The following is a 14,194-nucleotide window of genomic DNA, read 5'->3' as shown; positions in this document are numbered from 1 at the left end:
TTCCAAATTTAGTTATAGAAGTAGCCATACTTCATGAGATATATGTGGCCTAGAGCTAATACTTCTCCATGTATGGAAATTGTAATTTTTATGCAATATATTGAGAATCATGTCCATCGATGTTCCCTGTTATGATAAATATGGGAGTTCGATGGATATTTGCATATTATGTTGTCCCCTTGGTGATATTTTGGGATTTTATTTTTTAGCCATTAGTTCACTAAAGTTGGTACTTTAAGCTTGTTAAAGTGAATTTCATCTCAAGGCCACAAAGTGGATTAGTGGCTTCTTCATCTCAAGTTTTTACTCTCTGTATTATTTTTAGGGACTCCTCTCTCTAATGGATTATTTTCAATCTTGTATATATGAAACTTTATGTTTGGAAATTGAACTATGTTGTCTTTTTGTGGGATTGACTTCTTCTATTTGTGGCTTATCATGCCTTCCTCCTAATTTCTATGGCTTGTGGGGTACCATTATGGATTCTGAGGAACTATATGGTTGGATTAGGTTGTAAGATGTGTTTTTTAGTAACTTTTAGTTTCCTTGGGTTATAATATTTTTTATAGTTACTTGCTAGAAATTGGGGGTGGTAACTTTGCATTCATTTTTTCCCTACCACAATTTCTTGATAGTTTGCATAGATTGGCACTGCTACTTAATTTCCTTCTTCAATTTTCTTTGAAGCATTATATAACAATGGGTGATTCACTTCAATTTCAATTGAACAAATACAAGAATAAATCATTTCCCTTTAGATGAATCATAACCAAATGGTTTCTAGCCTCACATCCATAGTGGAAAAATTAATTGAGCATTGCACTACAAGTCTGAAGTTGGAATGTAAAATCAATTCCATTTGCCAAAAAATAGAAGAAATTCAAGTGACTCTATCCCAAAGACATTCAATTATCTCTCTTGTTAGTAATTTGGCTAGTTCTCCACATCTTGTTCAAAATTGAAATGAACCAATCTAGGATAAGGAAATGGACTCACCCCATGATTTTTTGCTTTTTCCTAATGCTTAGGTAGTATGTAGTTTAAAGTATGTCAAATTTTGGTTGTTTTTCAGAAAGTACTTACTTTCCGATGGTGTGATGTTGAAATTATATGTAGTTGGTATTTTGTAGTCGTAGCTTGAATTGAAGTATTTATATATCAAGTCCAACTAGGAAGCTTTAATATAGTATGTTATATTGGATGTACTTGTTGCACCCCAAGCACAAATTTTACTTAATGCAAATTCTCATTTCAATTAAGAAAAAAAGGTCGAGGAAAAGGGTAACTCAGGTCCCACAATTTCTCCGTCTTTGCATTATGGGACTCAAGGTTAATGGAATTTCATATCTCAAATAAATATTATGGAAACCCCCATTAAGTAAACCCCTACCATATTAGTAACCAGTTACACCTACTAAGTGATCGGTTGGCCTAGGAATGGTTCCTCCCCTTCAGGTTGGAGGCACCTATTAGGGAATTTGGCTAACCCTCCCATAGCTAGGAAGACATTTGAAGATGATGTTTAGATGAATTATTTTTGTTCTTTTCCCATTTGATATGACCCATACTCTTATGGTTATTTTACCTATGATGATGATATCAATTGATTTTGATGGTTGTTTTTGATGATTACTCCTAGAATTGTCATCCCCCAAGGGACTATATGAGGCTTCTCCAATACTTCAAAGACAATGTCCAACCCTAGTTTATCACCATTTCAGGAAAAAAAATCCAAAATGTTGACCACATTTTGAGTAGCACTGACCTTGGGATGTATCTAACACCGATGATGACCTTGTTCTCTTCCTATAGAGATTGAAAAATTATGCATTTGAATTGAGGAATTTCCTAGAGATATTATGTACCATAGTGATAATAGGAGGTCCCCAAGCCACGAGGGCTTCACTTAATCAACCTCTAACATATAACGTGCAATCGTGGGATACTAAACAATACCCTTAATTTGTCTACATATTGGAAAATACCTCTAAAAATCACATTATTTAACCTGATACCAATACGAACCCAATACACCTTCTCAATTTAAAAAACACCTACGTTCACTAGATATTGTAGGTATCCGTTTTTTCATTAACATTTTGTATACCCCTTTATATTTTTTCATTAAATTTTAGCTCCATTTTTTATACCTGCCAATGTAAAAACACTTTACCCCCTATCATACACTCAATATATTATGACTTTTCTTCCTCAATATATATCCTCCAATATGAATGCATGTGGTATGGTTTTTCTCCCTCAGTGAAGCCCTCATACCCCAAGCTAGTGTTGTATCTTCTTAATGTATGTTTCCTTGTTGCTAAGTTGATTGGATGATGATGATGATGAGTTGATACCCCTTTGGAGGGGATGACACACTTCTCAAGATGACGACTTCATGCCCTAGCCTTGTGATGTCCTATTCATGTGGCTTGGAGTGATGATGTCGACCTAGTTTATGGTGACATATGGGTGAGGAGGGTTTTTCTTAATGATTGGAGACCATATTGACGAGGAGATGGAATTTTGAGAGAGGAACACTCTTTAACCCATCCATGGTACATTATGATGGATATAGTCACTTTTAGAGGATGATGTCACCCTTGTAGACCATTTTATTCACATGTTTTGGTTACATATTATGTTTTATTATTGAGATAACAATATTTTGGGTCATCTTATGACGTACTTAGCTTGTAGTCAACTATTTTATTATTTTTAAAGCTTTTAGTCAATTTTACTCCTAAATTGTCTTGGTTGCCCTCTTATAGATATAGGGAATTCAATAATTTGGTTTTGATGGAATCATTATGAAACACACACACTCATCTCTTAGATAGTGTGCACTAGTAGCCTAGCTTTCTCTTGGATGCAGTGGAACACCGCTTTTACAATTTGTCCCAAGAAGTATATTGTGATTGGAGGAATTTTCTCTTGGATGGAATTTCTCCCATTTTGTAATTACTGTAGAATTAGTGTTTCAGTAAAATTTTCATCATATGCATTCAATCTTTTATGGCTATAACATTTCCTATTGAAAAATAATCTTCTAGTTTCAATCAAGGAACGTTGGTATAACTTGAGATTTTATCTCCAACTAATTTAAAGGTACTATGGTTTGATGAAGAGAAACATTTTTGCATAATTTCATCTCTCATACCTCAATTTATTTGGTGTTCTTCAATGTGTTTTCCTATAAATTAAAAACCTTATTTTAAAAAAAATGTTCTCTAGGGTAAATTAGGATTAGGTTATTATTTATGTTAATAGAATAAATACCTTATAAATCATAGCTCAAGGGTTAGGCTTTGCATATCCTAAATCGGAAAAGAAAATATCATCTTTTATGCATTTTTAGCCACATTTTAGGGATATTTTAGGGTTTATGTCTAGGATTTCATATATGTTTTATTCATTCTCATCCATGGGAAAAGTACTTACATCTTTCTCCTAGTTTACTCAATAGCCTTTGCATATTTCTTTCTTATCATCAATTTTAGGCTATTTTGTTATTGTAGTCATAAATTTGGCATGACATAAATTGTGTTGTTTAAAAAACCCTAATTTATAATATCAATTCATAATTTAAAGGTAACATGTGTTTGGGATCTATTTGAGCCTCTCTAAGAATATTCAAGCCTTCTATATTTATCCATAGCTCATTTCAACTTTTTACCTTGATTTATCTCTCATTTTACTCTGAGCACAACTTTATTGAATATCATCTTTAAATGTTTTATTTAGTAGAACCTTTGGAGATTATTCATAGTGAGAGTTCTTGGGTTATCTAATATTTGATATTTGATGGGGAAGCCTCCAATCGGGGGATAATATTTGTCCATAGTAAAACATGAGAACAATTACTAAGGTGACAATTATGGATGATCCCATTATTTTTCTTAATTTAGAATTCTTAGTGAGGCTTTGCAGTAGGGTGCTACATTTTGTGGTAATATTTTTGGAATCATGGTCAAGGAGGAGTTTAGTCCTTCTCCTCATGATCCAAATTCTATGTTATAATTTCATTGGATAAGTATATATCAAATCCTAGATGAAATTACTCATTTAGTTTCACCATTTTGACTCCATTGGATGAATGAAGCTCTAGTTCTTCATTGATATTCAATTTATATATATATATATATATATATATATATATATATATATATATATATATATATATATATATATATATATATATATATATATATATATATATATATATATATATATTTTTATGGTTGTAGGGTGAAGCAAGTATCTTTAAGACATTTAAAATTCACCTTGCGACTCCAAACTTATGTGTTATAAAAATTGAATGGGTAGAAAATAGCTCCTTGGGATTTCTCCATGAAATGCACCTTACTTTGGATGTCAAGGATATTCTAGGATATCCCAATCATTATGGTACATATTGTATAAGATATATACCTAAATTGAAGGTGATCCTTCTTGAACAATTGATCATTTTGTAAGATCCCTGAATACGGTCAAGAAATTAATGTAATTTATGAAGATGCACTTATGATATCTTTCATTGATTGTTTTGAACAAAATAAACGGGTGTGAATTATATGTTCTTGCAATCCAAAAATAATATCTTATATGGAAGTATTTATTGAAACAAATCTCAAGCTTTGGGGTCTAGTAGTTCAAATTTATGAATATTCTCTTTAAGACTTGATGAAGACCCTTCAAGAAGATGATCTTCTAGATATTTTTTACGATAGAAAATGAAGCATATGAAGAAAGTTACCAATGACAAGAAGAGGAAATATTTTTCAATAAAGTTGATAAAGATCATGATCATATTGAAAACTTTAATATTGAAGATCACGTTTATAAAGAAGATCCTATTAAAATTATTTATTTTTTCCATGAACATGAGAATGAGGTAAACTCTATTCCTTTCAATTCTTTTGAGTTCATTAATACATATTTCAAAATCCTAGGAAAGGAATATCATGTTAATCCTTTAAAGATTGAAAATAACATCGATAATTTTCTACGTGGTAAAGGCATGTAGGATATAAGTCACTATCATTTTGCTGGAGATCCAATTTATCATATTGAAGATGACTTTATAGTTAAGTTATGGAATTATTTCCTTAGAGGTGGCCATCCTTTATGAGAGAATTTTTGGAGGATTCATGTGGCCCCCTTCCATCCATACACATTTGGTGGTTATCACAATGTCAAGAAACATGATTTTTAGTCATCCCCATTCCCAAATTGAGATAATTTTTCATACGATAAGTTGACCTTGGTGTACCATTTTTAATCTAATATCTGTAGATGGATGTTATGAATATAACTTATATAAAAATAATCTAAATATAGTAATGATTAATTAGTGAAAATTAATTAGTAATTAGTACTAAAGAGGTATGTCTAATGGGACGTGACCTTCCATGAAGAGGCACCTTCCTAGGTACATAATTGGGCCTCATTTGTAATAATCATACATCATTTTAAATTCAAAAATTCTTATATAATATATATTACTTATCCTACAATGTATACAATATACCAAATATTCTGAGTATTCTGCTACGTATATGAAATTTGTTCATAACATTGGTATTAGAGTTGTTCGATCCTTTGGCTACTAAACCACTGCACAAAGCCAGTCTAATCCAACTTTTGGCCATCAAATCCCTGCCTTTTCTGACCAAAACATTTTTCTACATAGTTTTGGAGCTTCTTTTTACCGCAAGGCCTTTGGCCACATAAAAATTAAAAAATAGAAAAAAGAAATAAAGAAAACAATTAAAAAAATTTATCAAATTATACTAGAAAAAAAATAAAAAATACAAAAGAAAAACCATATATTAGAAAAAAAAAATATAAAAAAATTATATATGGAAAAAATTTAAAATTTAAAATAAAAAATAAGATTTAAAAAAGTTAATTACAAATAATATATATAATTATATATTAAAAAAAAAACAAAATATATCGATAACAAAAACAAAAAAATTAACAATCAAAGTCATCGTCCACCAGGATCATCCACTGTCATAGACCTCGAGCCACCACTTTACTTTTTGCATAATATAGATCTGTTTAACCATTCACCAAGCATTTCGGACAACAACATTGGCATCCATTTAATAATAGTCAAATAATGTCCTAAATCCTGTCCCTGCCAAAATTATTTCCAAAGCGTCTGTTGTGAAACGACATAACTATTGCCATAATCACCATTTAGTATTTTATTAATCACCACATGGATTTTATTTGATAGCTCTGACCATAAGGTTATAACGTGATAAAAATTGGACATATATTCCAATATATTCAATGAGCAAGCGTAGAGAGACAAGCAAGTAATTATAAATGTTAAGGATTTAATATTTGGGAAACACTTTATTGTGTGTAAAATAAATAAATTAATGGTATAATTATAAGTCTAAAAAGGGTTAAGGTCTAAGGTTTCAATAAAAAGGGAAAATATAAAGTTAATATATACATATTATGAAAAAAGAATTATAAAGAAAGAAAAAGGAAAAGTTATCAACCGATTAAAGTGATCGAAAAAGGATTATAACTTTGAGAAAAGGAAAAAATGGAGTCAACCATTGAAGAAAAAAAAATGGAGTCTAATTCAGAAATAAAGGAAGGGAGATTTCCAGAAACTTCACACAATTGTGCTTGCTATTTGGAATTAAAGGGTCTGTTGCAAGAAAAGATGTTACTATTTCTATTTCACTGGACGAAGATAAAAATTATATAAAACCTAAAATTGTAAACCAATTAGTGATTCCCGAGTTGAATATAATCTAAAAATTAGGCTGTTTCAACAACAAAAAATATGACATAACCAATTTAAAGTAAACATTGTGGATTATAGATATACATCACAATTCTCTATTAAAACCCTATGGAACGATTAAGTTGACATTATTTTGGGTTTACCCTGGATGGAAACTCTAGGGTATTTTATCCTAAATACAAAAAATATTTTTTTAACATTTTCAAAAAAAAAGAAAAAAATAACACCACAAGATGTTAGTTTGAAGCTAAATTCAATAACACCAGAGGACATGCAAGCTATTTCAAAAGTAATTTTCAAGAAGGTAAAAAAAATACTACAAAATATGCAAAGAGAAGCTCAGAAAATCACCGCTGACAAGAATGGAGAAGTTTCTCAGCTTAAAGATCACATTAAAAAATTACTAATGTAAATTAAGAACCTTCAAAAGGAAAAGAAGTTTCTAAAAGACATATTAGAACAACGTACTCAAGAAGAAGTATCAAAGTCTTCAATTGTAATAGTCCAAGTTGAAGATAAAGGAACGAATATTGATTGAGTCAATATCACAACTCAAAAAGAGGGTAAACTAGTTGAGGTGAATATATACTAAAAAGTTGCAGCTCAAGCAATGAAAATTGCAAGTGAAGATCTAGAAATTAACCACAAAACTTTCATAGCTAAAGGAAATCAGATACTTCAAGGAAATCAAGAAAATGACACAAATAAGATGAGGGAAAATCAAATCATTATAATTCCTTATCAGCATGCAAATCACAAGAGTAGACATGTCAATTAGTCTATGTATTTGTATCATGCTGGATATAAACAGTAAACTTATGTTTTGAAGAATTTTGAGTGTGCACAATTCAGTGGGGTGATATTAATTCATCAAAAGTTTCCAGTAACCACAAGGTTCCACAAAGGATTAATTTAGGATGGTAAGATCCTTTCTCAGTTCGATAATTTTATTTAGCACTCCAAGGATCTTATCATCTTGTATCAAAAAAGTTGATAGAATGAAGAATTCCAAAAGATGTGGGTAGATTACAAAGACAATGAATATATGACACTCCTTATCAAGAAATAAGCTTTGAGGACAAATCCTTTTGAAGAGGAAGGGAATGTTATGAATATAATTTATATAAAAATAATGTATATATAGTAATGATTAATTAGTGAAAATTAATTATTAATTAGTATTGAAGAGGCATGTCTAATGGGACATGAACTTCCACTAAGAGGCACATATCTAGGTATATAAGTGAGCCTCATTTGTAACAATCAGACATCGTTGTGCATTCAACAATTCTTATGTAATATATATTAATTATCCTGGATACTTACATATACCAGATATTTTGAGTATTCCGTTGCGTATATGAACTTTGTTCGTAATAATGGAAACATGCATTTCAAAATGAGGTCCTTTAGCCATCATTTTCTTCATGTTACTTTCAACTTTTCTCCAAGGGCACAATGAAGAGTTGTGTGCTTGGCATTAAAATAAATAAGGAAAAAGAGTGCCACTGATTCATAGTTTGTTACAAAGATATAAATTTGAACAAAAATATTTTCCTTTGAGCCTTGTGCCCATCCTTCCCTTTTCATATTAGCTTTTATTGAGAAATTTAAAACTCTTTCTAGCTTCTTAATGATTCCAAATCAACCTTTTGGGGATAATATTGAGGCATGTCATAATTTTCATATTGATCACTTTTCCAAGATGGTATGTCTGCAACAAAAGAACCTTTAATGTAGCAAGGATGTTCCATTATTATTTTATTTTAAACTTTCTTAGCCCAACCTTATGACTTTAATCCTATCCTTGAGTATTGTGAGATGATGAATTATAATTGTGACATTGGGACTTAAAGTATATCATTATTAAGATTAAGGGTACAATGCTTGATTTTGATATGATAATATGTTGGCTTCATTGGTTGTACGACTATACTCAACCTTTGCTTACAACATGACTGAGTAGGTAGGAATAAGATTGTGTGTCTTGCATTTATGATTCTGCATCCTTGATTTCTTTTTTTGATGTTATGTTTTATGCATAATTAGTTATATTATATTATCTTTTCGTATTTACTTGAATATTTTATGTTGTCCCAATCACAAGGTGATAATTATCACCCTACCCCATTTATTATTGATAGTTTATTGGAGTGATATGGGTCACGGACATGCAAGTAATAGGGAATGTTAGGATTCTCATGCACTCTTTATTTGAGCACATGGACCATGCACTCTACAGTGAGAACATGTCCCTGAATTAGAGCTAGATGTTACCCACCTAAGTGGGTAATTGCAAGGAGAAACATTTATCCCATAAGTTTAACTTTCCATCTAGTATCCCTATGACGATCCATGGGTATCTATCCTTAAAGCCCTTCCATGCATGCTCCAATTAGTAATTTATTTCATCTAGCTTTCTCATCAAATGAATATGGGTCATATATCATAAAGCACATAAATAATTATTACAATAAAGTGTTTTAATTTAATTTTTAAGGGAATTATAGTGTGGATCACAAGTTTAATTGCATGATAGATAACTTTTTGTTGGATTCTTATTTCCATACTTCATCTTGGGGGTCATCCACTAATCCTAGTATAGTGTGACCTTCCTTAATGAATTTATTTCTATTTTCAAATAGGGGCACAAATAGGAGGCATTAATTGGCATTGTGTTTCCATGGTGATCCATACTTTTCACTTTCCATATATACCCTACATCCACATCCCATCTTTTGGTTGATTTATATATGTTCCTAGTATTTGTTCCCTATTTTTCTCATCCTTGAGTAGGTGCTTGGAATATTTTACCTAAGGGGTTGATGCAACTGGAAAAATGGGGGGATAATGATAAAATGAAAATTATTGGCTAATATAAAATAAAGTCACTCATGGATAAAATCCTATCTTGAGCTCTACCACCCTCATCACCCCTCACCTAGTTCCTGGCTAATGCATGAGAAATAAAAAAGAAAGGAACTATGAAAAATCCCAACCTCGATAAGATATCAACCACTTAATATTTAAGAGGTAAATTATGCATTAATAAAATATTGTAATCCTAAATATATAAGAAAAATAAGATTAATGAAGAACAAGGTGCACAATATGAGTGGTAAAAATAGGTTGAGAAGAAGGAGTAACTTGTGTCCCATGAATTCTCCCTCTTCACATTATAATGCTCAAGGTGGAATTTCATATCCAATAAAATGAATATGGCATCCTCCATGATGCAAACAACTACAATATCACTAGCCACTTGAATGTACTAATTAATGGGTCATCCTAGGAAGTGTTCCTCCCCTTAGGGATGGTAGCACCTAAGAGTGCCTTTATATAACCCTACCATATCTAATCATGGTAACTTTTTACAAATCATAAGCTAAGAAGACATTTGAATAAAATGCTTATGTGGACTACTTTCATTCTTTTTTCATTATACATGGCCCATTGTGACACTCTTATGGTTAGTTTACCTATGGTGATGGTATCACTTGATTTTGAGAGTATGTTTCAGATGCTTACTCCTAGGTACAAATTCCATTTGGGGATTATATGAGGCTTAATTGTCACTTTAAAGAGGATGTAAAAGCACACTTGATCACCATTTTGGGTGTTAGAGCCAAAATTTGGCCATATTTTGAGGATCATTGACCTTGGGATGTGTCTAGAACTGATGATGGACTTCATCTCTCTCTTTAGAACCTAAAATGTTATGCATTTTAACCAAGACATTGTTTAGTGAGATTAGCTACCTTGGAGATAGTAGAACACCACCAAATTTACCTTGTACCTTCTTGATGGACATTTCATTAGTGTTGAATTGATTGGATGCTGATGACAAGATAAGACACCTATGGAGTGGATGGTACATTTCCTTAGATTATTACATCATTCCCTATGTTTGTAATTCCCCTTAATGTGGATAGGAGTGATGATATAGTCCTGGTTTATGATGATGTTTTGATGAGGATGGTTTTGCTTGATGGTGGGACACCTTGTTCATGAGGAGATGCCATTTTTAGTGAGGAGAACTATTTGACCCATCCATGGCATATTTTGATAGAGATACTTTCTTTTAGAATACGATGTCAACCTTGAAGGCCTTTCTTATTCACACATGTGGGTTAAAAATAAGCTTATTGTTATGCTCTATCATTGAAATAACTTATATCTTTTAATATGGTTTGTGACCAACATAACTTTTAATCACATATTTTATTATTTTTTGGGGTTTTCATAATTTTTACTCCAAAATCGACTTGGTTTCCCTCCTATAAATAGAGGGAAATTTATTTGGAGTGAATCATTGTAACATAATCACTCATATCATGAGAGTGCATGCTAGATTCATATTTTTCTCTTGGATGCAATGAAGCATAAATGTAGTGAATTGTATTAGGGAGGATATTGTGATTGTAGAGAATTTTCTCTTGTATGATGAAATGATTCTCTGGTTATTTTGTGTAATTTTATTGATTTTGTAATTGTAGTATAATTATGGTTTCACTGAAATTTTCATCATATGTTCTTGAATCTTTTATGGATTTAATATCTCCTACTTCAAAATTATCATCTAGGTGTAATCAAGGAACCTGGGTATAGTTTCCTTGACAATTTATTTCCAATTTATTGAAATTCTCTAGGGTTTAATGAAGAGAAACCTCTTTGGAGAATTTTCTCTCTCATAGCCCATTCTAACCAATCTTCTTCCATAGATCTCTTTATTTGACTCCATTAGCCCAGGATTGAGAAAAGGCACTAGTATATCAATATGTTAATCCTATAAATTTAAAACCTTATTTTTTTCCAATGTTTTCTAGGGTAAATTCAGGTAAGGTTATGGAAAATAGTATTTAATAACATAAAGTACCTTGGACCTCATAGTCCTATCGTTAGTCTTTGTATATACTAAATTTGAAAAGAAAAAATATAATATTTTATGCATTTTTAGCCACATTGTTAAGGATGACATATTGGGTTTCATAGTTTTTTTATGCATTTTCAGCCATTGAAAAATTGCTACAACCTTTTTACTATATTACTCATTAATATACTTTGCTTTTTTCTTACTTATTATCAATTTTAGGTTATTTTGTTATTGCTATCATAAATTTTGGACATTGTAAATTGTATTGTTTAACAAGCCCTAATTTATAACAATAAATGATAATTTAAAGGTATCATGTGTTTGGTATCTATTTGAGCCTCTCTAGGACTATTCAAGCCCTCTAGATTTAACCATAGCTCCTTTGAAATCATCACCTTGATTTATCTCTCATTTCACCTAGAGCCCTACTTTATTGGATATTATCTTTGGTTGTTTTACTTAGTGGAACCCTTAGAGGATACTTAGCCTAGGAATTATTGGGTTGTCTAATGTTCAAAATTTGTCAGGAAAGCCTCCCTTATGGGGATACTATCGAGCAAAAAAATAATAGGGAGAACAATTACTAACATAAAAATGATGGCTTTTCCCATTATTTCCCTTAAGATAGAGTGCTTAGTGAGGCTTTGAACCATGGTGCTAGATTTTATATAATATACCTTAGGTAGCTTCATAAATAGTACGTCTTGCTTTCTATTTACATTATTCCACACTAGAGAAAATAGATCAAATCAACGTCACCTTCTAGGTATGTTTTCTCCGGTTTAACAAGGAAAAAATTGTGTCTATTATGGATAATGTGAGTATTTCTTTCAATTCCATATTTGTGGCATTTCAATTATTTTGCTCAATTAAGTGGAAAATCAACTAACTAAAGAATTTGAAATCTAAAGGAAAAATTAACCTACATAGTATAAAATCTAGTAAGTATATTGTATCTATAGTGATGAATTGTTCTAGTGGAATATCCATGGTATATTGCAGATCATATTTCTATGAGAATACATTTCTTTGGGTATTTTGTGGGAAGTTATAGGGATCCAAGAATTGATCTAAGGAGAATGTATCGGAATTATAGCTATGGATAATGAGTTTATTTGCAATAACCTTCATGATTTGTTAGGAGGAATATTTGGGAGGTTGGAAGCACAAGTTTCCAACATCAATCATAGTATGAAAATACTCATGGTGGGTCTAGAAAGCATGCTCATATGTTCAAGAATATGGAGGAGATAATTCACAGGTAATAACAAAGGGGGAATGGGGAGATCATGAACACTTAGAGAAGGATTCAAGGAAAGAAACCAAGAAAGAGAAATTGATTTTGAGTGGCATTAACAATTCATAGTCCCTATTCAAGATCGAATTGAAGGTGTAAATAATACCAAACAAAATTGAGGTCGATGTGCTAAAATTGAATCACTTGTTGCAATAATTAGAAGTGTATTTTAATCTTCACCATATGAATGAAGCGTAGAAGTTATCATTTTCTAGATTGAAGTTAGAGGACCAACTATGACCTATTGGGAAATCCATATAGAGACACTTAAGCTAAAATGTGATGTACTAGTATCTAGGTGGGAGGAATTCAAAACCTTCTTAAATTCAAATTTCACCCTATCAAGTATGTACAGGACCAATGGACATAGTGGAACTCCGTCAGGTAAAGGCAGGGGAAAAGCACACAAGAGTACAACGCCGAGTTTAGAAAAATGGTCATCATACTAGGTATCTCTCAAAATAACATAGATTTATTCCTCAAGTTTCGAGGGAGGTCTACATAGCCATATACAAAAGAAAGTGATTTTTTTGTCATCCAAGAATAGTGGATGAGACATGTGTACAACCACAATATATATAAATCATAGGCTAAAAGAAAGGGAATCAAAGTGTTTTGAATCAGGAAGAACACTAGGATTCTTCCAAGGATAGGAAGAACAAGTAGAAATGGGGAAAGGATAAAAAGACACTAGCGACATCACATCAGTGCAACGATCTTACCAAACATTGTAACTATTGCAACATTGATGGTTACATTGGGGACAAGTGTTAGAATCTACATCCATATATGATATTAAATAATGACAAGAAGGATGTAATGAAAAATAATATTTTAGCCATAAATTTGTGCAATCAAATTGAAATAAAATTTTATGTGATAAGAATAATTTTTTCACACTAATGTATAAGGAGGTGAATCTAAGTCTAATTAATCACCAAGAAGAGAAGGATATGACAAAACCCTTGCACATTATGATCTAGGTCAAGAATATTAAGACAAAAGCTCTGCTCAACCCAGGCTCATAAGTAATCTCATAGTAGTGGATTTATTCAATAGACTTGGATTAGAGGTTCATGATAATCCTAGCCCATATCCATTGGGATGGGTAAACAAGGGTGTAGAGATCAAGGTATAAAAATAGTGTGAGATAAAAAAAATTGTAAGTGTTGATTCTATTGATGAAGTGGAATTGGACATAATAGAACTAGATTCATGTGGATTCATGTTTAGGAATCCCTACAAAAAA

The sequence above is a fragment of the Pinus tabuliformis genome, chromosome 2_2 (genome assembly GCF_031772625.1).
Source record: "Pinus tabuliformis cultivar Carrire ecotype Pingquan chromosome 2_2, CPIR1, whole genome shotgun sequence".
Lineage (NCBI taxonomy): Eukaryota > Viridiplantae > Streptophyta > Pinopsida > Pinales > Pinaceae > Pinus > Pinus tabuliformis.
Note: the sequence above shows the minus strand (reverse complement) of the source record.